Source organism: Anastrepha ludens, chromosome 2 (assembly GCF_028408465.1).
Source record: "Anastrepha ludens isolate Willacy chromosome 2, idAnaLude1.1, whole genome shotgun sequence".
Taxonomy (NCBI): domain Eukaryota; kingdom Metazoa; phylum Arthropoda; class Insecta; order Diptera; family Tephritidae; genus Anastrepha; species Anastrepha ludens.
Genome location: NC_071498.1, coordinates 53,531,670 through 53,556,457, shown reverse-complemented (window position 1 = coordinate 53,556,457; position 24,788 = coordinate 53,531,670).

The following is a 24,788-nucleotide window of genomic DNA, read 5'->3' as shown; positions in this document are numbered from 1 at the left end:
GTCAATGCTATGGTGATGACAAAATTCGGCGGCAAAAAGGTAACGGCGACAAGTTCCTAACTACACTTCGTTAGGTTTAAGTTTTTTTTGTCACCAAATTTTTTCACCTTCTCAATATTCCTTCCACTCGCACATGTTACGATGTCTAGAAACTTTTTGCCGCTTACTGTTGGATTTTCCAACTTTTTTCTTTTACTTCATCACACGCACATATACACCTACACTGTCGCACTGGGTTAAGTTGAAAATTGTTAGACCCGGTTTGAAATTGAGGCGAGTGCTCAAGCACTTTAACAATTAAGTGCGAATGCTAACGACGACGAGAGGTCGTCAAATAGCTATAACGAAAAATCACGCATGAGTATGTAGTATGCTACACACACACAAATACGCTTCTCGCATATATCTCACAACATGCGCTGACAGAGCCTGACCGTACGCTAGATCTACCGTCAGACCAACCGAACGACACTTGGACCGACCGACGTATAACTTTCACGACGAATACTCCGCCAGCTTTTAGACGCTTGCTTGGTTGCATGTGACAATACAAAGACGACACATTGGCTCCAAGTGGACATAAAACACACACATGTACACCTACACATGCACACGCGAACACGGCCGCTATAATTGGTTAGCACTTTCTACCTTTGCTGCTTCATCTTGCCAACTATCGCCTAGTTGCTGCTGCAACAGCTACAACTGCTACTTCCTTTTATAACAACACACACGCGCACGCACACATACACGTAATTGATTTGCTTCTAATGCTATTGCTGCTGCTGCCGCTGCTGCTGGCCACAATGTACATGCACGTATCCGTAGTTAGTGATCACTCATACGCACTGTCGGCCAGTGCACTCAGCAATTTCCGGGTGTGCAGATGTATTTCAGTTCTAGCAAAATTGCTCAAATGCCACAAATTTAAGTTACTGACAGCATGTCATTGTTGTTGCTGCTCAAGTTATTTTGTTGTAAGACTGTCAAAGTGAATGCTGGTGTCTCATACAGCACTGAAGGGCTCACAGCTCGCACACCTTCACAGCACATCTGCTAAAAGCAATTAACAAAAGACTGCTGTTTGCTTTAAATGTTGCAGGTTAGAAAAGTAAACTTTTTGGGCGTTCACGTTATGCTTTAACAAACTTGCCTCAATAACACATTTATTTGGTTAGTTTCACTCGAATACATTTTGTAGTTCACTTTTGCACACTTTTCGGCATTTTATTTTTTCTAAATGAATTGGCCATAAATTCTTTTGTTTGCACACACCATAATTTGCTCTTCTTAATTTATAGCAGATTTTCATAAAACAAACCGCAAATCCACTTTTTGTTCAATTGTAAATGTTAGGCGCCGTCGATGCGCAACGCGTACATGCCGTCTGTATATGTACGCCCATTACCAAACAACACAAATATCGAACATCAACTGATGAAAATCCGTAGAAATCGCCGAGAGTTCGGAACGTGGATTCGCATCCGCGTAATCGTTCTACGAGCAGCGCCTGATTCGTGTGCACTAAGTGTTGACAGCGCCACAGTTTTCCCGCATTGAAAGTGCGGTGAGCGCGCTATAGTTGGCGCATGCGTTGCAATTCACAAGCGCTCAGCTAAAGGATATTTCTCTGGTTCTCTGTAGAAAGTGGGGAAATTCATTCCCTTTATTTTGTGGAAAATTTTTGATAGATGCAATAGTGTAAATTTTGAAATTCTCCTCCCGCAAAAGGGATAACCGAAAGGTACTAACATACCTTTATTGTTGTTATTCGCAGGAGTAAAGCTAGCAAAAATACGGGGAATATGATTTTTGTAAAAAGAATTTGAACTACCAACTCATGAAATAATCTGGCGCTGAAACTAATTAGTAATTTTATTTCAACCAAAAATTTGTGGAAAAGTTGCAATACACTGATTTGTTTTTTTTTTTTTTTGTTAACGACCAAGTACTTATTAAAGAGGGAATTTTTTTTTAAACTGAAGTACAGGGTTGCTGATGAAAGCCGCTACCAAAAAAAAATTGAATAACTTTTTTTCTTTTTAAGTTATCTGTTCCATTTTTGTTTTAATTTGCAGATTGATCTTTAAAATTTATTAAAATGGATAACTGGGACACGCAAACAAGAATTTGGATAGTCCGCCGCTATTGCGCACTGGAGTCCGTAGTTTTGGTACAGAGAGAGTACAGGCGGATGTTTGGCGGCGATCCCCCGAGCAGATGGACCATAATGAGACTGGTGAATAATTTTGCTGAGCAAGAAGGCCTTATCATCGAAACCCACCAGTTCGGACGGAGGAAACGATCGCTGCTGTAGCTGCAGCTATACAAAGCAATCCAAGGGTTTCAACAAGAAGCTTATCTGCTCAACTTGGTGTCAGCCGACAGTCTTTGCAAACAATAATGCACAAAGATTTAGACTTATTTCCCTACAAAATTCAAATGGTTAACAAACTGAATGCAGCAGACTTGCCGATTCGCTTGGAATTTTGCCAGAAGATCCTGCAAATGGTGGACCAAACAAGACCAAAACATGTTAAACTGCCTTTTCATGTCTGATGAGGCCCATTTCGATTTAAACGGCAATGTTAACAAACAAAATTGTCGAATATGGAGTACTTCTAACCCACAGATACTCCACGAGACGGAATTGCATCCTCTTCGCGTGACAGTGTGGTGTGCGGTTTCTTCACGCTGTATTGTCGGGCCTTATTTTTTTGAAGAAAATGGTCACACCGTTACGGTTACTGGAGACCGTTATTTGAAAATGCTGAAAGAATTTTTCTATCCAGAACTACGCCGAAAGAGAATTCCTTTCAACTCTGTGTGGTTTCAACAAGATGGGGCAACGTCTCACATAGCCCAGACTGTTATGACAGAGTTGCGACGAAAATTTCCCAATAAACTGATTTCCAGAAACTCCGAATTTCGTTGGCCCCCCAGGTCGCCTGACTTTACTGCACCTGACTTTTTCTTGTGGGGCTTATGTAAACAAGAAGTGTACTTGCATATCTGTTATATTCTGATGCATGTGGTGTGCAGAATAATTTACTCACAGACTGGGTTTTTGCAAACTCAGCATACAATTTCTGCCAAAGAAGTTCCTATACTGATAAAAAATAAAGAAAAAAAAAAAATAAAAAACAGTGTTTCGATGACAGAGTGACTCCCTGTCGTGTCAATTATTTTTTTTATGATGTTTAATATTTTTTTTTATAACTGTGCCAATAATTTTTTATAATTTTTAATAATTTTTTTATATCGTTTTGAATAATGCTTTTATGAAATTGTAGTTCATTGCCGTATAAAAACCATTAAAATATTAATTTATTTCATCCAAAATGATTACATTTTGACGCCCCATCAGAATTGGGAGGCACCTATCCGAGCCATTTCATTCGAAACAATGTTCTCGCAAAAAAGCCTTTGGACTAAAATAAAATAAAAAAAATTGTTTAATGATTCTCTGTCTTTTAAGTAATTTTTTTGATAATTTTTAGTAATTTTTTTATAGTTGTATCAATAATTTTTTTATGAAATAAAAGTACCGAGATTTTTGAATGCTAATTTACGACTGACGCTATTGAATATGAACGAAAGTTTACTATGTATATATAAACGATATATTTAACCCCCCGCGGGTTAAGGTAACGAATGCATGTCGTAAGAGGCGTCTAAAACCCATACCTAAGCCTGTGATTTATGAGTTAAGTCAACGATAGAAGGTTGAACGAAACAGAAACGGCTTGGTGACGATGGGAACACTGTCGTCGTTGGAGCGTTCAACCACATAACAGTGCATAATTTTACATTTGCTTGTCGCATTTGGGATTTGGTCCCACATGCAAGTGATCGTAACATAACACAGACTTAATCTGCTCTAATGCATATTTGTTTTAGAGCTCAATCCAAAACAAGGCTCTGTCGACCGAGTCAAGGCGGTATAACCTTGTCAGCACTTTATGCTAAAGTATTGAAGTACCCGTGCCGAGAGCTTCATGACTGCTAGTGCCTAAATAAACAGTCCTTAACGGTCTTCTCCGATGCCCAGTCAAGGTCGGTTGTAGCAAGTGCCTTACCGCGGTATACCGGCTCTGCCGCGGCGGACCACTTCCTTCCGTGCATACTCGTGCGACCAAAATTTATATAAATGGAAAATAAAATAAAAAGCATAAAAAAACACTACGGAAACAAACAGTGTAGGTACACTCTCGGAAGACGAGTTGCTGGCTTCTAGTCAGTAAGCACTGGTCGAACCCAGCACGTTGAGTACTCACCATAGCAATCCACTGCTGAAACCCAGCCATCTACAGCCAATGACACAGCAAACGCCATCCTCTTCTCCGACGACCTCTGGAAGGGAGGCCAAAAAGAAAAAGAAAGAATCCTCTGAGTCGCTGCTCAAAGCGCGCTACCTGAGAGCTAAATTCATTCTGGCTAAAATAGCTTAGGATGAATTGGCCGGTAGACCACATGATCGCGATGCAGGGAATAAGGTCAGATATGAGGCCGTAGTTTCGAAGTAAGAAACCATGGCCGCTGGGAAAACTTTCGACCTACAATCACATAAAAATCCTCAGAACCAACCAGCGGCTAAGCGTAATCGATCACAAGATGTGAGCGGGCACGCTGCCAAGAAAATAAAAAATTTCTTGACTCAGGGAGTTGAGGGCCCTATAACAAGTGCGGTGGTTGCGGTTGTGAGCCTTGCTTACAGCGAGGTGGCAAAGGAGTAACCAAGTAACCCTCGTAAACGACAGATCTCATAGTGGTAGGGAGGTGCTGGCTAATTGGGGTGCCATTGAGGGACGGCTGTCAGAAATGAACGTCGACTACCTCATGGTACCGCCTTAAGCTTAAAAACCTTGAGGTTCCTATGCACAACTGATCTATAATCAAGTTGCAGGAACCTCAGAAAAACAGCTCCACTGCACTGCTGGTAATTCCTGAAGCGTCCTTGAAGGTACCCGAGGAAAAGAAGCACAAAATGCGTTTCGACCTAAGGACGGCCAAACTTAAGATCTTCCTCGCGTCTGGTGCTACGGATGGCAAACTGGATGGAATAGGGGAAATGGCAAATCAGAGTAGTAGTACCGATTACGCGATTGTATGTTTCACTGAATTTGTTATAATATTGTAAGATGCAAGTCCCAAGTGGCTCAAAAATCGCGGTAACTATTCATAACTTTTTTCCTGATATTTTCATGTGTTTTCTTTTGTATAGAAATTTGTGGACCATTCATTATTTGGGAGAAATGCACAAGACCCCCAGAAAAAAAAATTAAAAAAAGTTGTATAGGTTTTAAAGTTCTAAAAGGTATCTAATCGTAAAGTATAGAATACCGTTGCAAAGTGAAAAAATTATTATCTGTCAAGAAAGATGAGTATATCGACTCCATTAAAATAATTTTATGTAAAAAAAAAAAATTGTATTTATAATTCTTTTCAAAAAGAAAGAAAGTTGAGCGTAAATATTTTATTTGATAAGAAAAAAAAAATGTTTGATGAAAAAATATTAATATTTTTTGATTCAAAAAAATATTAACACTTTATTTTCTTATTGTTTTTTTCAAAATTAATCACTTGCGCTTCAATTTTGCTTTTTCACCCACTCGCGCAAAAGCCAGGTTATTTTGAAATGTCAAAAAATCATAAAAAAAAACTTTTTTTACTGGTAAATATATATTTGATGGACTAAAATAGTTTCAATTATTTTATAATACTTAATGTGGAAATAAAATTGAATCAAAACTGCATTACCCTATATGGGATAAAGGGTTAAAGGCACGCCAAACTTGCACTTCATTCTAACAAGATTCGACTGGATGATAAGCCTGTATTTTTGAAGTTTTGTGAATCTATAAATCCTAATTAAAAGTTTGAAATTTCAATGAAAACTTTTAGCATTTTCTTCTGAATTTGCACAAAGTTTGAAAATTGTAATAGGACTATGAATAAGTTCGTGCGGTTTTTTTTCGAAATTTGAAACTTTATTGACGTAAAATGGATACAAATTTAATATTCAAAATATTGTCCATCGCTTACTACTACTTTTTCCCATCTTTCTGGCAATTCACGGATTCCCTTTGTGAAAAATTCGGTCGGTTTTGCCGCAATCCACGAATCGATCCATTTTTTGACTTCATCGTAATTACGGAAGTGCTGGTCAGCCAGGCCATGTTGCATCGATCGGAAGAGATAGTAATCGGATGGCGCAAGGTCTGGACTATACAGCGGGTGGGGTAGGACATCCCATTTGAGCGTTTCTAAGTATGTTTTGACCACTTGTGCAACATGTGGCCGAGCATTGTCATGTTGCAAAATAACTTTGTCGTGTCTATCGGCGTATTGGGGCCGTTTTTCTCGCAGTGCTCGGCTCAAACGCATCAATTGTCGTCGGTAGACATCCCCCGTAATCGTTTCATTCGGTTTCAGTAGCTCATAATACACAACACCCAGCTGGTCCCACCAGATACACAGCATAACCTTCAGGCCATGAATATTCTGCGCCGACGTCGGTGTTGAAGCATGGCCAGGGTATCCATACGTTGCCCGACGTTTTGGATTGTCGTAATGGACCCACTTTTCATCGCCAGTCACAATTCGATGCAAAAAACCCTTTCTTTTGTGCCGTTGAAGCAGTTGTTCGCATGCCATAAAACGGCGTTCAACGTCTCTTGGCTTCAATTCATACGGCACCCAATGGCCTACCTTTCGGATCATTCCCATGGCTTTTAAACGTTTGGAAATGGTTGATTGATCAACTCCCAAAGTTTTTGCAACCTCTTCTTGCGTTTGAGCCGGATCTTGATCGAGCAATTCCTCCAATTCGGTATCCATGAACTTTGGCGGCGCACCCTCGCGTTCTTCGTCTTCCAAGCCAAAATCACCACTTTTAAAGCGTGCAAACCACTTCTGGCACGTTCGCTCAGATAGAGCATGCTCACCATAAACTTCCACCAAGATACGATGACTTTCGGCTGCTTTTTTCTTCATATTAAAATAATGAAGAAGAATTCCCCGCAAAAACACATTATTTGGCACGAAATTCGACATTTTCAAGTGTGGTAAAAATATTGTTGTTTACGCTTCAAATAAAAAACTTATACTGACGTTTGTGCCTTACGACAGTAGCTCTCCAATGAATGTTTGGAAATGTGGATCGATGGAATAATAATCAAGTTACGCCATCTGTTGTAAAACCGCACGAACTTATAAATAGACCTATTAATTGTATGTTTTTTCTGGGAGAGTGAACTATATTTTCATAAAAACAAATTATTAAAATTGAATAAAAAATGAATAAGTTGGAAAAATTTGTTACTAAAACGTTAGTAAATTGGAAAAATTTGTTAATAAGTCCTTGTGCTGTAGTTATTTAATGCAGTGTAAATAAGATGCTAAAACTTCGATTTTCTTGAGGATAATCTATCCGTTATTCCTACCTGTACGAAATTTCGAGGCTTTACTCGAAAAAAGTAGATGTACCGAATTTTTATTTTGAACACTGCATTTCAAGGGAGAGGATACCTCTTACTGTTGGTTTAGGAAAGCTAAGCGAGGAGAAATACGTTTCAGTCTATCTAAACTTCTCAAAATTCGATGTTATATATAGCAAAGTCTAAAAAATCTTCGCTACATAATTTTTCAGGTAAAATTTAACGAAGCAGGTAGCGATAGGGAAAATATTGCCGCTCGAGCTAAAAATGTTACTATCTTTGCTTGCAATTTGACTGCATTGAAGTAAATGTTATCAAAGGTACTCAATTCAAGTAAACCCATTTACTGTATTTGTGGGAGTATCCCGTAAAACGGGTGGTATGAACATAATAACCTCCATGGACATTGGCCAAATATTCAACGAAATTCGAGCTGATACTATTCAGACATTTTAGGAAACAAACTTTGTATGATTTTCCAAATGCTTTTTTTATATTAAACCAGAGCTGGGTGATGAAGATTATGATTTTCCAAATGCTAACAATTGCAGTTATCTTCAAATGTTAGAAAAATCCGACTATAATTAAGGTAATCGCTCATCAAATGACTAAGATTACAATAACAGCGATCTTAATTAAAATAAAACCGAATACTGTAATCGTAACCTAAATTTGTTAAATGAAGAGTTGCATTCATTTTAGTCGCATTATTTGATTAAATATTGCCGCATTCGTTGCAAAGATTTGATTTTAATAACAACTATATAATTTTTCAGCTCAGCGCTGAAACCAGGTCATAAATAAATTAGTTAACTTAATAATATTGTAATAATTGGGGCTTTTCCTTCTTATATTTGGTGTACTTTTTTCATATTTTACGACAAATGGAGGCTACAATCGGCTACGATGACCGCATATTAGAAAGTTTCAATATTCGCAAAACTTCGAATGCTCGTATCGTATCGATTGTCTCATTAATTGCAGAAAAGTAAGGTTGCTCGGTCAAAATTATAAAACCATAACTATGATATTAAGCGCCTTTTCAAATTATTGGTAAAGACATACGCAAAATTTCAAAATAAGAACTTTAAATATTTAAAAGAGTTTTGAATAGTTTCGGACATGAATTTTGTCATACTGTATTAAATTCGCATTTAAAATGGAACAGTGAGGTTTGACGTAAAGGGTGGTTACATTTCCAGGGCCGATGTTGAATGTGAACCACACCTAGGTAGGTAGGTAGGTATAGTGGTTGTCGGTTGACACACCTAGGCCTGCTGTAGGCCCATTGTGATACCACCAGGGCTGTCCCCTCTCCTCACTCTACATTGTCCTCATTGAACCAACCTTTGGCTTTAATATATTTAACAAGACTTGTTATTTTTACATTGGTTACTTCTGCCAAGTTATTCAGGGAACTTTTTCCTAAAATATTGAACCTTCTTCCATCCAGAGCCATGCACCCGCATAGAAAGTGTTCTATAGTCTCTTCTTCTTCAATATCGTTACAGCTTCTACAATAGTCGTTATAGGGCGCTCCCAGCCTACTGGCATGTCTGCCAATCAGACAATGCCCTGTTAGGACCCCGAGTAGATTCCTCATATTTTTCCTGTTTAGTTTTAACAGTCGGTTTGTGCGGCCCATGTTCCATTCCGGCCACGTCATTTTACTAGTTTTACAGGTCAAGGTCTGAGACCACAGCCTGTTGGCAGCACTGATAGTGTGTTTATCTATAAGCATCTTACAAGTTGCTAAGGGTATAGGAATGTCCGCTTTGTCTGGTTGGATCGGTAACGTGGTCCCCAATCTCGCTAATTCATCTGCTTTGCAGTTGCCTTCTATGTCTCTATGACCCGGCACCCAGAGCAGGTTTATTGCAAAGTACTGTGATAGTTCTGTCAAAACGTCGATACATTCTTTTACTGTCTTCGAGTTAATATTGGGCGATTTTAAAGCTTTCAGGGCCGATTGGCTATCTGAAAATATGTTTATATCCCTTGTGGTGAGGACACTTTTATTTAGGGTTAGCAGGCTCTCCCTGATAGCCAAAATTTCAGCTTGAAATACACTGCAGTGATCCGGTAACCGGAATGAGGTGTTGGCATACATTCCTTCAGAATAAATGCCTCCGCCTACTTGATAATTTAGCTTGGAACCGTCTGTATAGATGCTGATTCCGCTTTTATTGTCCATTACCCCATTGTCCCAATCTTCCCTCGTTGGGAAAGTTATGGTAAAGGATGTGTTTAAGTGCAACTCTACTGAGCTACAAAGGTCTGTCGCTTGATGTAGGAAGGGATATTCGTCTAGTATTCTAGCGTGACCCCTTCTGTTAGTGGCTAAGTTAGAAGATTCTCTTAGCCTAAGTGCCGATTTCGCCGCCAGCTGCTTGCTGTAGGCCTCAATCGGTAATAAATGCAGCATGACATTCATCGCTGCCGTGGGTGTAGTCTTTAGTGCCCCGCTTATGCAGAGACTAGCACCTCTTTGAATACTTTCTAGGCGTTTTACAGTTGTTCTTTTCTCGAGTATTGGCCACCAGACCAATGCACCGTATGTCATGATAGGCCGTACCACTGCTGTATATAGCCAGTGTACTATTTTTGGGGTTAGGCCCCATTTTGCCCCCACAATTCTTTTGCATGTATAGAGTGCTGTGGCTACTTTTTTTACTCTATCATTAATCGTTTGTTTCCACGAGAGCTTCCTATCTAATACCAGTCCTAGGTAGCTCGCCTCTTCCCCAATTGATAGTGTGATACCCTCAAGAGTAGGGGGGTTTAGGACAGGTAACCTGTATTTCCTGGTGAACATGATTAGTTCTGTTTTGCTGGGATTTACCCCAAGACCACTCGATGCAGCCCACCGGCTTACATCGTTCAAAGCATTTTGCATTATATTGCAGAGGGTATCTGGGAATTTCCCTCTTATTAATATTGCAACATCGTCTGCGTAGGCCACTACGTGTATTCTCCTTTCCTCTAGATTCTTCAACAATTTATTCATTGCCAGAATCCACAGCAGAGGAGAAAGTACACCGCCCTGAGGGGTGCCCCTCCTGACGGATCTGCGTATCGTCGAGGGGCCCAACGTCGAAATTACTAACCTGCCTAGTAGCAACTGTTTAGTAAATTTCACAAGGCCCTCGGCGACACCCAAGTCAGTCATTGCGCTTGTTATGGCCTCCGGTAGGATGTTGTTGAAAGCGCCTTCTATGTCTAGGAAGGCTACCAGAGAATACTCTTTGTCCTCTATTGATTTCTCTATCTCTGAAACTAGTGAATTTAATGCTGTCTCTGTGGATCTACCTTTACAGTAAGCGTGTTGTGATCTCGCCAGTAGCGACGGGGTCAAGTTTTCCCTTATAAAGGCGTCTATTGATCGCTCTAGCGTCTTTAATAGGAATGAGGAAAGGCTAATAGGTCTGAAGTCTTTAGGCTTTGTATGCGAGCTCCTACCAGCCTTTGGTATGAAAACTACTTTGACTTCCCTCCATCTTAGGGGGACGTAGTTTAGTCGTAATGCTGCTCTGAATATGGTTATCAGCCATTGCATAATGTTGTCCAATGTTTGTTGTAGTTGCGCAGGGATTATCCCGTCTGGTCCCGGTGTTTTATATGGATGGAAATTTCCTACAGCCCAAGTTATCTTGGCTTCTGTGACAATGTTGGGGATGTCGGTACCTAGTACCGCATCCGAAGTTGGAATATTGGCGGTTATCGCTTCCTCTAAGTTACCTGGGAAGTGGGTATTTAGTAATAGTTCTAATGATTCTTCGCTGGATTCTGTCCAGCTGGAGTCTGGCTTCTGAAGATACCCTATGGGTTGAGCAGACTTGGTTAGGATTTTCCTCAGTCGAGATGCCTCCACCGTAGTCTCGATCTCCCCACAAAAAGTTCTCCATGAAGACCTTTTTGCTTTTCTTATTTCTTTCTTATATATTTTTAATTTGTCATAGTATAGGTCCCATTCACATTCGCTTTGGGAGAGTTTGGCTCTATTGAATTGTTTCCTGCAATTCTTTTGTAGCTTTTTCAGTTCGGGTGTCCACCAGGGTGGCTTATTCTTTCCTCTATACCTGGCTGCCGGACAAGCCTTATGCAGGGCTTGGTTGCAGCAATTAGTCAGTCTATTGACCATATTGTCTAATGCCTCTATGCTAGAGGGGTTAAGGGGGGGATCCATGGGCAAACGTTCTGCTAGTTCTTGGGAATATCTTAGCCAGTTTGTTTTCCTATGGTTCCTAAATTTTAGTGCTTTAGGATGAATGACCTCTTCTTGGAGCGTGCATTCTATATATCTGTGATCAGAGAATGAATGTGCATTAAGTACCCTCCAATTCACTATTCTATCTGTAATTGAGTCTGAGACTAACGTAATGTCAAGAACCTCCCGACGATTTCGTACAATAAAGGTAGGCTCATTACCGCGATTGCAGAGCAATAATTTGGTACTCATAATAAAATTAAAGAGTGACTCACCTCGCTCGTTAATATCTGAACTACCCCAGGTAGTGTGATGGGCGTTTGCGTCGCCTCCCATGAGTAATATCTTGCCGCAGGCTTCACTGTCCAGTATTAGCTCTTTTAACAGCTGCGATGGGACTGGATCCCCGTGTGCCATATAGAAGGACGATAGCCGGTACTTGTTACCATCTGTCTCCCAGCTTATCGTAGTTGTGTCTTTATTGCTATATTTATAAATCATAAATGTGGTTAGTTCTGTTTTTGCCTGCTGTATACAGCTTATATTTCGGTGTCCTCAACCCGCAGATGCGCCCTCCATTGATCCATGGCTCCTGAATGAGGACAAAATCAGGGTTGTCTGCTGCCACGCGATCAATTAGGGCTTGTGATGCCAGCTTACTGTGATGTAAATTTATTTGTAGAAGACGCATGGTTAACACTCTCTGAATCTTCCTGTGAGTCGCTCAAGAGCTCTTTTTCTGAGTATGTTGTACTCAAACCAGCTGTAAGCTTAGTTGTCGTACTTGTACTCATTTTCTTGAGTCTAGCTGTGAGCTCAGACCCTGACGAGCAGTATCCTTCTATGTCGATGCTTTCGACATCGCTTGAGGACTCCATAGGATCTTCCTCAGCGTCCTCGTCCAGTGCCCTCGGTCGAGACGGGATGTCTTTTTTGTCTACTACCACGAGCTTCGCTCCAGGGTAGACTTCCCCGATCTTTGCTATTGCAGTCTTGTATAGCTCCACCGATCTTTCGTCGTCGCAGGCTATAATTTTAATCTGGCCTTGGTACCAGCCAGCGTCAGTGCATGATGGGGGCGGACCTGGATTGCTTAGTAGCACTTCCAGCGTTACGTTGGTCAGAGCGGCCTGCACCCATTTCCATTGGGCTCTGGGAATTCTTCCTTCGGGATCACCCTCATCCAGGACACCAATGATGATGCGATTGCGGGCCACTTCCGCAAACGTTTTATTAGGCGCTATGCCTCGATTTTTCGGTCTTTTCGCTGACGGTTTAACCTCTTCAGTAGACCTCTGTCTTTTGGTGGCAGCTGACGATGTGGTTGGCCTTTCGAAGGTGAAGTTAGGAAGAACCTTCTTCGCCCACTCTATCGACTCCCTTACCTCCTTCGTCAGCTCCTCCGTTGTTGGTGGAGATTCGTGCAGCCTTTTGAGTATCCTGGCGGCATTACGCCTCTCCAGGTACCCTGCTTTAGTTGGATCAGTGATCCTTACTGTCGGCCATTTTCCGGCAGGAGCACTGGCCTCGGTGCTACCTGTGGCAGTCTCTTCACCAGCTCTCCGCATAGCCACAAGACGTCGACTAATTGGTCTGGTTCCGATAACCACCGCAGGAGGTGCCGATGTACTGGGGCTAGGCTTAACCTCAGTCCCAGTGTCAGCGCTTGCCGCCGGTCCACTCTGACTAAGTTTGACTACAGTCATCGTGGTGGCAGATTGAGAGCTCGTTTTGAACGCTGCTCGCTTCTCGGAGCTTGCTGCCCCTTCTGATTTGTTTGTTTCTTTTAATTTTTTATCTTTTGTATTGTTCATTTGTTGGTCCCACGAGTGTCGGAGAAGAGATGTTCACCTGTGCATAGCTCCGAACTACACAGGCAAGGCTAGTTATTACGGAGGGCGCCAGGTATCCGTAAGCTCACGTTAGCGACTGGGCTATTTTTGAAAAGGGCCCCCAGCCAGGCTGATCCTCGGCACGGGTCGCATGACACCTTGATCCGGCCCTTTACCTCACACCATGGTAAAACTCCATTTACAAATGCTGTACTATTAAGGAGTAACGAACACTTATCCGTGGAGTCTTACCTTAGCTAGCTACCTCTCAACTGAGTGCAGGATGAGAACTGTGGTACCTATTTCCAGTCGGCACCCTCGGGGAGGGTTCAGTGGAGGGGTTTTGCCGACCGAACCACACCTAAGCGTCGAAGTTTTTTCTACATTTCATTTAATATAACACTTTTCAATCTCAGACTAATTCAATTAGAACCATGGAAAAATACATAATCGAGCAACGCGTTAAAGTTATTCAGGCTTATTATGAAAACGGGCGTTCAAATCAAAATGCATATCGCGCACTTCGTGAAGAAAATCATCTTCAGTGATGAGGCACATTTTCACCTCAGTGAATTCGTCAATAAGCAGAATTGCCGCATTTGGGCGAATGATAATCCAAGAGTGATTGCCGGAAAACCAATGCATCCACAAAGAGTGACTGTTTGGTGCGGTTTATGGGCCGTATTTTTTCCAAAATGAGGCCGGTCAGGCAGTTACTGTGAATAGTGTTCGCTATCGTGAGACGATAATGAACTTTTTATGGCCCGAATTGGAAGGTATGGATGTGTACGATATGTGGTTTCAACAGGACGGTGCCACTTGTCATACAGCTAACGAAGCAAAGGATCTTTTGCGCGAAAAATTTGATGGCCGAATAATCTCACGTCGCGGCGATGTCAATTAGCCGCCAAGGTCATGTGATTTGACACCGATTTGACTTCTTTCTTTGGCCGCCGAAATTTTGTTTCCATACATAATTGAATAATACTAATATTATCTTAATAAAGAGATATGACAATAATTTCTTAAAAAAATTGTATTTTATTCAAAATCAATACCGTGAAACTTAACCACTCTTCATAATAAAAGAAAAAAAAATTACTGGTACAAATAATTTATAAAATAGACAAAGACACCAAAAAGAAAATGGTAAACCAATATAATATAATATATAATATATATTAAAATTTTCAATTCAGTATTTTATTATAACAACAGAAATACTATAATATTTAAATTATTTGAAAGTTTTCCAGTAAACAAAACAATGACTTAGTTTTACAACTCAAATATAAAGTGGGACAGTAATGAGAATATGGAAATAAAGTAAAATTGATGAACTAACATTTTGTGTAGTATCCCTTTGCACTAATTATTGCCGCTAGACGTCTTTGCATTAAGTCTACTAGAGTTTTGTAAACATCTCTTGGAATGCTTTCCCATATCTCTTCAATGGCTGATATTAGATCATTTTTACCACTATGTAATCTGTCGTTTGCGCAATTCTTCTGCAATGTAGGCCCATAAGTGCTCAACGGGATTAAGATCTGTGCTCTTAGAAGGATGAGGCAATATTTTTGTTTACATAGTAAAACAACCACTCCGTTACAACCAGCGCAGTATGCTTTATGTAATTGTGGGCGAACGTTGCAGGTTACTGTAATTTTTCGACAATTTTGGTCACACAAATAGTTATAGTGCTTTCAATAAAGCAAAACAAGCCCTGTCTATATCGCTACATGCCCGCCGCCAAGTTTCGCAGTACCAACCTCATTAGGCGGATTGAGCGCTGTACCTTCCCTTCGATAAAACTGCGGCCAATCGACCCAAATAAGTTGAATTTTGACTTATCAGTGACTCCAGAACTCATTCGGATTGCTAACGTATTCTTTAGTATAGTTCAAAATTTTACTCGTATCTACTAACCCATGAAAGAAGGGGGTTTTCTCTAGGAGTGTACTTGTTACTGTGCAGAAAATGTCTGAGAGTTTGTACAGCCACGTTAGCTCCGAGCGGAACTTTTTCCATTCATATTCCCTCAACGGAAGAGTGGGCGGGATGTAACATTTGGAGACAGAGCAAACATGTTTACGAATGGTTCGAAGTTGGACGGAAGAGTTGGTGGGGAAGTATTTTGCGAGGAGCTCCCCATCAAGCACTAATTTAGATTTCCGGATCACTGTAGTGTTTTCCAAGCGAAAGTAGCCGGTATTTAGGAAGCAGTGGATTGGTTGCTTACTTCTGTATCGCAAGGATGCAAGTATCTACACCGACAACCAAGCGGCAACTAGGGCCTTGGGCTCGTTGTTCGTGCGTTCAAACTTAGTCGAGGAATGCTTGACTTCTCTCTCAACTGCATCCGAATACTTCGATATTAAGCTTATTTGGGTTCCCGGTCACAGCAGCATAGGGGGAAACTTAAGGGCTGATGAGCTGGCTAGACAGGGGACCTTGTAGACGGTTTCGTCGCAGAATGAGAAGATTCGAGGTCCCTTGAGAACCTGTGGATTAGCGCGCAAATGTGCAAAGTCGCAAGATTCTTCTGGCCATTGGGAAATCGGGGTGTTCGAGAGAACTTCTAAGGCTAACAAAGCCGCAGCTCTCGAATTTACTAGGTATCTTTACCGGACATTGTCCGTTAGGTGTCCATGCGGTGGGGATTGGGATTACTTTAAGTCCTTTCTGCACAAGCTGTCTGGAGGATGATGTGGAATCAACTCAGCACCTCTTTCTCAGCTGTTCTGCTCTCGTCGGACAAAGATTTAGACATCTGGGCTCTCACTTTTGCGCTACACCAGCGGATATTGCGGGTTTAAATATCACGCATCTGGTGAAATTCATTAGAAGCTTGAATCGGTTATTACGAACATAAATCGCCACTGTTGGTCGTCATTTTCTAATCCAAAGCCCCTTTTCCCCTTTTTCCACCCTTCTGGTTCCTTTCCCTTATATGGTATCACAGCGAACACATTTTGAATATTTGTTCAAGTGGCATCTCACCTAACCTTGTTTTCTCTATGGTCAGCTTTAATCCGCGTTTGGGGTTGATGCAAGACTACCATTCGAAAGTACACAGGTTTGAAACTTCGGACATGAAACGCGAAATGACAGACAAGTTTTTCTAACTGTGATCGCCCCTCGGCAGGCAGTGGCAAATCTCCGAGTGTATTTCTGTCAAGAAAAAGCATATGCCGTTTGGAGGCGACGTAGAACTGTAGGTCCTTCCATTTAAGTGATTGGCAATGTTAATTTAAACAATTTTCGCGTTCTCGATTATTAAATGTATAATCCTTGAGCTAGTTTTGGCAACTCTACCCGCGCCACTTTTTCTAGGAAAAGAATGGTTTTCATTAAATGTTCTCAATATACATATCAAATACTGTCGACTTTCGTCGTACACAATTTTTTCCGAGAATTGATTCATCCTTGATGCATTTCCCTTCGGAATAGTATTTCACCATAAGTTCGTTTGGATCACTCGATGTTTACTTACTTAGATGACACTACAACCGTATGTAGGTCTTGGGAGGATGGTTTCATGGGCAGAAGTCCACGCAAGTGGGGAAAGTCACTTATGGCCTTTCGCTTGGGAGTGGCCAGGACGACATTTCTGCATATAGTCCAAGCAGCTCACAACATCCAGGCTCGGCCCAAGTATCCTATAGGTAGGTTCTGAACGAGAGTGAGCTAATGTGGGAAGGCAAAGTTTGCGACTCACCACAGAAAAACTCCTCCAAAACAGACACAGGATATGCATATTTTACTTAAACATGGTAAAAAATTACGGTGTCCCACTTTTTCTTTGACTTTGAAAAATTATGCTATTGCCGCTATAACTTAAATAAATGAATTTATCGTAAATATCTGTGGTAATTAATTTCGCATTTGTTACCAACATCATATCTATTTGTGTAGTCAATATTTTGACAGTTACAGCTATTCTATGTTAAAGCACGCCAAAAAATCAATTACATTTGATATGTCACAGGGAATTACAGTCAAAATGTCAAATAACGTTCCAACAAAAGAGCATTTGCGGGGAGGTTTGCTTTTGCTCTTCAATTTAAAGAAAAGTGCACCAGAAGCACATCGTTTGCTCTCAGAAGCTTATCCTGAATATGCTCCAGAGGTTAGAGTATGTCAGCAGTGGTTTGCACGATTTAAAAGTGGTGATTTTGACACAGAAGACAAAGAGCGATCAGGTCCATCAAAAAAGTTTGAAGACGAAGAATTGGAGGCATTACTCGACCAAAATCCATGTCAAACTCAAGAAGAACTTGGAAAAATATTGGAAGTCACTCAAAAAGCCATTTCTCAACGTTTAAAAGCAGCCGGATACATTCACAAACAAGGAAATTGGGTGCCACACGAATAGAAGCCGAAAGTCGTTGAGAGACGACTTTTCATGTCTGCAATGCTGCTTAATCGCCACAAAAAGACATCGTTTTTGAATCGTATTCTCACTGGCGATAAAAGTAGACTCATTACGACAACCCAAAGCGTAAAAGATGATATGTGAAGCCAGGCCAACCAGCCAAATCGACACCAAAGCCGATAATTCATGGTTTGAAGGTAATGCTGTGTATTTGGTGGGATCAGAAGAGTGTTGCTGTACTATGAGCTGTTCAAATCGAGCCAGACAATCACGGGAGAGCTATACCAGCAACAATTGATAGGTTTGAAGCAAGCAATAGCCGAAAAACGGCCAGAATGGGCGACCAGACTCGAGAAATTAATTTTCCATCATGACAATGCTCGGCCCCATGTTGCAGTACCGGTCAAAAATTATATGGAAAATGCGGGTGGGAATTTCTACCTCACTCACCTTATAGCCCAGGCATAGCTCCTTCTACATAACTACCACTTGTTTCGGTCGATGCATAATCACCTTTATGGAATACGGTTCACCAATGTTGAAGGTATTAAAAAAGGCTTAATGACATTTTCGGCGCAAAAGATGAGAAGTTTTTGTGGTTTGGAATCCATAAATTGCCTGAAAAATGGGAAAAAGATGCTGCTTCCGATGGACAATATTTTGAATAAAACATTTTTTCACTTCAATACTTAAATGAATGGTTTTTTTTAACAAAAAAATACGAAATTCATTAGTTGTACAGCCAATATTAAAACAACAATTATGCATATTGAATAGTTAAAAATGAAATATATTCAACGGAAATGATTTCTTTAAAAGTTGAATATTTCGATATACCTTGTTATTATTCATAACCTATGAGAAAAATTCTGAGAGATTCTAGGGTTTGAAGTTTTTTTTTTATTTTGTAACTATTAAAATTATTAGCATTTTTTATGAATTTTCCAAATGTAATTTCAACCGAAGAATCCAACTTTTCTGCGAAAAATGAGGCTATCGATTTCCAATTTTTGAAAAATTAGTACGTTTAAGAGGTAATATCGAGTACTATAATTCAACTTATTTTTCGGTAATAGTTTTTATCTACACGTAAACATTAATCAAATGTTTCGAGTTCAATGAGAAACAGATAATTCGATCAATTAAAAATTAATTTTATGTCTGTTGAATTTCTCTTTTTTCCTTTATAACTTAACAAAAACAATAAAATAATTTCAAAAAATCATGCCCATATATGTATATATATGTATTTATATTGGGTAGTCGAAAAAGTCTTTTCGTATTTCTAATCAAACTTCAACTCATTTTTTTTTATATTTATAATGAACTTTATTAAAACAAGCTTCTCTTGAAGCCAACTTTACTCCATTAAGGGAGTTCTGCATTGACCGAAACAAATGGTAGTCCGATGGTGCAAGGTCAGGGCTATATGGTGGATGCATCAAAACTTCCCAGCCAAGCTCTCCCAGTTTTTGCCGAGTCATCAAAGATGTGTGTGGCCTAGCGTTGACCTGACGGAAGACGACGCCGTTTCTGCTCATCAGTTCTGGCCGTTTTTTTTTCGATTGCTTGCTTCAATCCCATCAGTTGTTGACAGTAAAGTGTAGAATCAATCGTTGGAACAGGCTGGAGCAGCTCATAGTGGACGATTCCTTTCCAATCTACCAAACACACAGCATTACCTTTCGAGGCGTCAATCCTGGCTTTATGACCATTTGTTGAGCTTCACCACCCTTGCACTATGATCCTTTTCGCACATTATTGTCGTATATGCTCCACTTTTCGTCTTCTGTTACCATTCGCTTCAGAAATGGTTCGATTTCATTTCGTTTCAACAAAGAATCGCAGATGTTAATTCGGTCCATGAAATTTTTCACAGACAATTCATGTGGTACCCAAACATCGAGCTTCTTTTTGTAACCAGCCTTTTTTAAATGGTTCAAAACCATTTGATGATGAATGCTTAGTGCCTTGGCGATGTCATGGCAGCTTATGTGACGGTCCTGGTCAATCTTTTCCATAATTTCATCGACTTTTTCAACGATAGGTCGACCGGAGCGAGGTGCATCTTTCACATCGAAATTTCAAGAACGGAAGCGAGCGAACCATTGTTGTGCTACACGAACTGATACAGCATCGTCTCCGTAAACTTCACAAATTTCATTGGTGGCTTGCGTGGCATTCTTCGCTCTTTTATGCAAAAATTTCAAAATATAGCGAATTTCTTCATTATTTTCACTCATTTGTGAACAGCTATAACTTTTTTTCAACTTCTCCGAATTTAATTTTTTTTTTGGTTAAATGAAGCTTAAAATGTCACCTTTCTAACACCATATGATATGACACAATGTGATTAGTAGCACTGGAGATAGATGACTCCAACGACATCTATTCACAAAATACGAAAAGACTTTTTCGACTACCCAATATTAGCTCTCAAGTAGATTTAGCTGGCTCGGTAAATTAATTAATTATAACCATAATTTGGTGCTCAATACTATTTCATTAAAGTTTCATGTATGTCATGTATGTAATTACGCAGGTACTACACGAATTAGACCAAAAACATTTGAGCAATACAATTACAAATCCACATTTATTATGTATGTAAACACAAGTGCGTGTATTTGCGCTGATTCGCATGATTTCTGTTATTATCAAAAATCACTCAATCGTAATGCATTGAGCGCCTAAAAGCAGGCTTTGCGTAACTTTTGAATTTTGTTTGTTTGGTTCCAGCAAATGGTGATACATTGCGCATTATAATCGCTGATAATACCCCGATTGCCTCACCACACCAGTGGCAGAGGAGAAAGTAATCGCGAGGTGTAGTGGAAGGAAGGACAGAGTGGGCGATAATGTGAAATTCAAAGCCAAAAACCAAAACACAAAAAAAAATGTATTTATTGATGAAAAAGCGTGGCATACATACAAACATGAACGCACGCGCAATTAAGTCTGAGTGGGAACCATCGAAAAGCGAGCAAATATGCAAGAAAAAGCCGTTAAAACACACGACATAAACGAGTGGGTAGTAAGTTTATGTTTGTATGCGAATTTTAGCAGCTATTCGACATGCATTTCCCAGTCACTTCTACTTCGATGCCATACCTCACTCCCGATTCTACTTTAATTCAACACACAGCCGGAGTACAGCTGGACTTATCGTAACGAATTTTATTTAATTGTTGCCCCATTTCACTGTATGCAAATGCATTTGTGCGTGTGTGTGTGCGTAGGCTAGTTCGCGGCGTGCATGTGTTGTACTCGTATATGTATGTATGAATTTGTCGATAGATTGGTGCGCATATTTCGAGTTTCATGCGTTATGTGTAGATGGTGAATTTTTAATGACTTTTTAGGCAGCTGCAGCTGCCAATGTATCGCCACATTTGCAAATTCAAATTTGTATAGGTACAAGCACATACGTACATGTATATGTAGGTATGCATTCATAAACATATACTTTCCTCACATATATACATACCTACACATACTGCATATATATGCTCATATCAGCTATTCAGTTTTCATGATTCTACGTGCACATATACATATACATTCATGCTCATGTGTATGTAGGTGTAATATGTCTGCCGCATTAATGTGTGCTTCATTAATTTTGATCACTCAATTTCGTAGCCATCATACCCAGCTTTTGTCGCCGCCTCTCCCACTGCTGTAATTCGAGCGCCACTATTGCTCCCGCCGGTGACGTTTTGGTATTTTGGTATTGTTTGTATATTTAGGTCGATTATAGATTCAGTAGCGTCATAAGTGTGGTAGAGAACGGAAACAGCTAGCTGACCAATAGCATTGAAAATAAACGATAAAAAGCAGTAATGAGAAATATGAGTTTAGAGTACTCCATGGGTTATTTTTTCATACCAGCACCCCAGTTGAGATATTTACGACTATACATTTTTTTAGAAACCCAAAAGCGTAATATTTCACATTCAAGCACCTACATTTAATTTTTAGCTAACTCATGAGGAACTTCGTAGACCCATGTTTTGATTTGTGGCTACCATTGAGAAGTGCACAGGAAGTTCTCCATGCCTGCAGTACCAAATGATCGAAGAAGTTTTTTCTAATGGCGGTGCCCCTCGGCAGGCAATGGCAAGTGTATTTCTGCCATGAAAAAGATTCTCATAAAAATGGGTTGCGGTTAAAAATTTAGGTATCTCAATTTGTGGAAAAACATCAAGACACACACCATAAAGAAGAAGAGGAACTCGGCCAACCATCCATTATAGGGTGTAAGAGCCAGTTATACATGTATTATATACAGGGTCCGTCATTCGAAGTGTAACCAACTTCAGACCGCTCGCGCAGCTGATGCATGGACATCAGCTGTCTGTTAGTTGACTAAATGACAGTCTAGTCCAGTCCACTTCCAAGCGCGTGGAAGCATTTTGCCGAGAGTAAACGCGAAAAAAATCAGTAATGAATTTCAAACGTAATAATGTGATTGCATTATATTTGGCCGGAAAATCATAACCAGCGATTGTTCGTGAGCTCGAGCACCTTAAAGTAAATAAAGTCTTTGTTTCTCGCACCATTACTCATTGCAATGATACTGATAGCATCGCGAAACGTCATGGAGATGGTCATGAAAAGACTGCAACGTCACGAGAAATGGTTCACAAAGTGAAGAAGCAACTTGAGCGAAATCCCCGACGAAGTGCCAATCAAATGGCGAAAAAACTGAAAATATCAGCCCGTATCATCCGCCGCATACGGAAAAATGATCTCAGAGTCAAGTCTTACAAGATCCAAAGCAGCAACAAGTCAAACTTGAGAGAACGAAGGAGTTGCTTCGCTTGGCCGAAAGCGGTCAATTTCCGTCTTTCGAACATTGTGTTTTCTGGCGAGAATATTTTTCAAATTGATCAACCCGTAAACTCCCAAAACGGTTGGGTTTAGTTACCCGACCGTTCATATGAGAATTTGAGTCATCGATTGGCCACCAGAAGGCAGCACCCGCCACAGGTAATGGTTTGGGCCGTTGTAACCGCAGATGGGCGCTCTGTAATCGTTTTCATCGAGCCTAGCGTCAAGGTAAATGAGAAATATTATCGGGCAAGTATTCTGGAGGTTTGCTTTGAAGCCGTGGGTAGACAAACATTTCGGTGGCAGACCATGGATGTTTTAACAGGACCGTCTCACAAAACTCAAGTGAACTAAGAATGGCTAAAAAACAACATACCGAACTTCATTACGTCCACACAATGGCTCTCAAATTCATCAGACGCGTAACCGATGGATTATTTTCTTTGGGCCATTTTGGAAAGAAAGTTTCAAACTAAAAGATTCACCAGTCTCTGAAAAAAGCCATTGTCCGAGAGTGGGCCAAAATACCTGCAAGTCACATTCGGGCAGCTTGCGATTCGGTTCTGGACCATCTCAAATCCTTAATCAAGGCAAAAGGCGATCATATCGAGTAAAAGTAAATTGATTCTTAATTTTGTATTATTTTCATACAGTTTTACTTTCGATTGAATAAAAGTAATTTTCCAAACTAAATTGATGGCCCTCTTAATTGGTTACCCTTCGAGTGCCGGACGTTGCATATTCCGCTGTACTTATGGAGCTCCACTCGTGAATTAAAGCATATTTCAGGTATGTTTGCGATGATAAGCTGTGTTCTTTTATCTAAGGTTTTAAAATAGCCCACATGTGCTCTATGGGGTTTGCGATCTGGAGACTGTGCTGACCCATCTAGCATCATCATCATCATCATCATAGCATCACAGTTTGGGGCGAACCATTGCTTCCATTACAAATCGCCTCCACCTCACTCGGTCATCAGCTTCTGATTTAATATCAGATATGCCCATAGCTCCAAAGTCATTCTCTCGGCCGCCCTCTTGTTCTGCCGCCTTGTGGGCTTGTTTCGAAATTTAAAAAATCTGTTTTACAGCCCTATTGTACCTGATTACATTTGCACCCCTGATAAGGTTATCTAACTCGTCATTGTACCGAATGCGGTAAGTACCGTCTTCAAGTCGTATGGGTCCAAATAATTTTCTTAGAATCTTTCTTTCAAAACAATTTAACTGATCGATTTTATTGAATTTCATCACCCAGACTTCGTATCCCTATGAGGGTTTAAGTCTTATGACAGTTCTGTATGTATGTTCGTAGTTTCTAGTTTCTAGAAGGTAATCTCGACTTGGTCAGTTTTGTATGCGCGAAGTAAGATTTCTTTGCAGCTTGTATTCTGTCTTGTATGGCAATAGATGTGTCCTTCTTTGGGCTCAGCATAGCTACAAGTTACGTAAATTCATAGACAATTTCAAAGGTATAGCTGCCGATTTGTAAGTTATGTGCCGCGTTCCGCGCTGCACCTTCCATATATTTAGTTTTTCCTTCGTTTATGAAGCTAGCGGATGGTTCTAGATGCATAAATTATGCAGATCCTGTTTGTTTTTAGATGCAAAGCCTGTTTGATATAATTACGATGTCATCCGCATAGGCACAAATTTGTGTTGATTTGCGAAAAATTGTGCCTCCGGGATCAGTATCAGTTAGTATATCAGCGTATTGTACCAGGCTGAAAAGCAGAGGTGAAAGCACATCTCCCTGAAATCACGTCAAAATGATCAATGACATTAGTTCAGATTCTCACTTTTACCCAAGTGTTTGTCAAAGCTATGTATGCCAATTAGACATGCTAGTTTATGAATTACTAGCTTTAACCCGCGGCCCCGCTCGCGTAGGAGTAGTTTTGAGGGATTTAGGATATGTATATAAAAGAATTACAAACAATAATTTCACAGAAAATAATTTTTTATTAATAACCGTTTTTGAACTTTGCATTTGTGTCATAGTTAAACAGCTTATGCGGATTATGAAGTCGAGAGTGTGATATAAATAGTGGGAAATAGGAAAAACTATGATTTTTTAGATTAAATTCAAGGAAATATTCGATT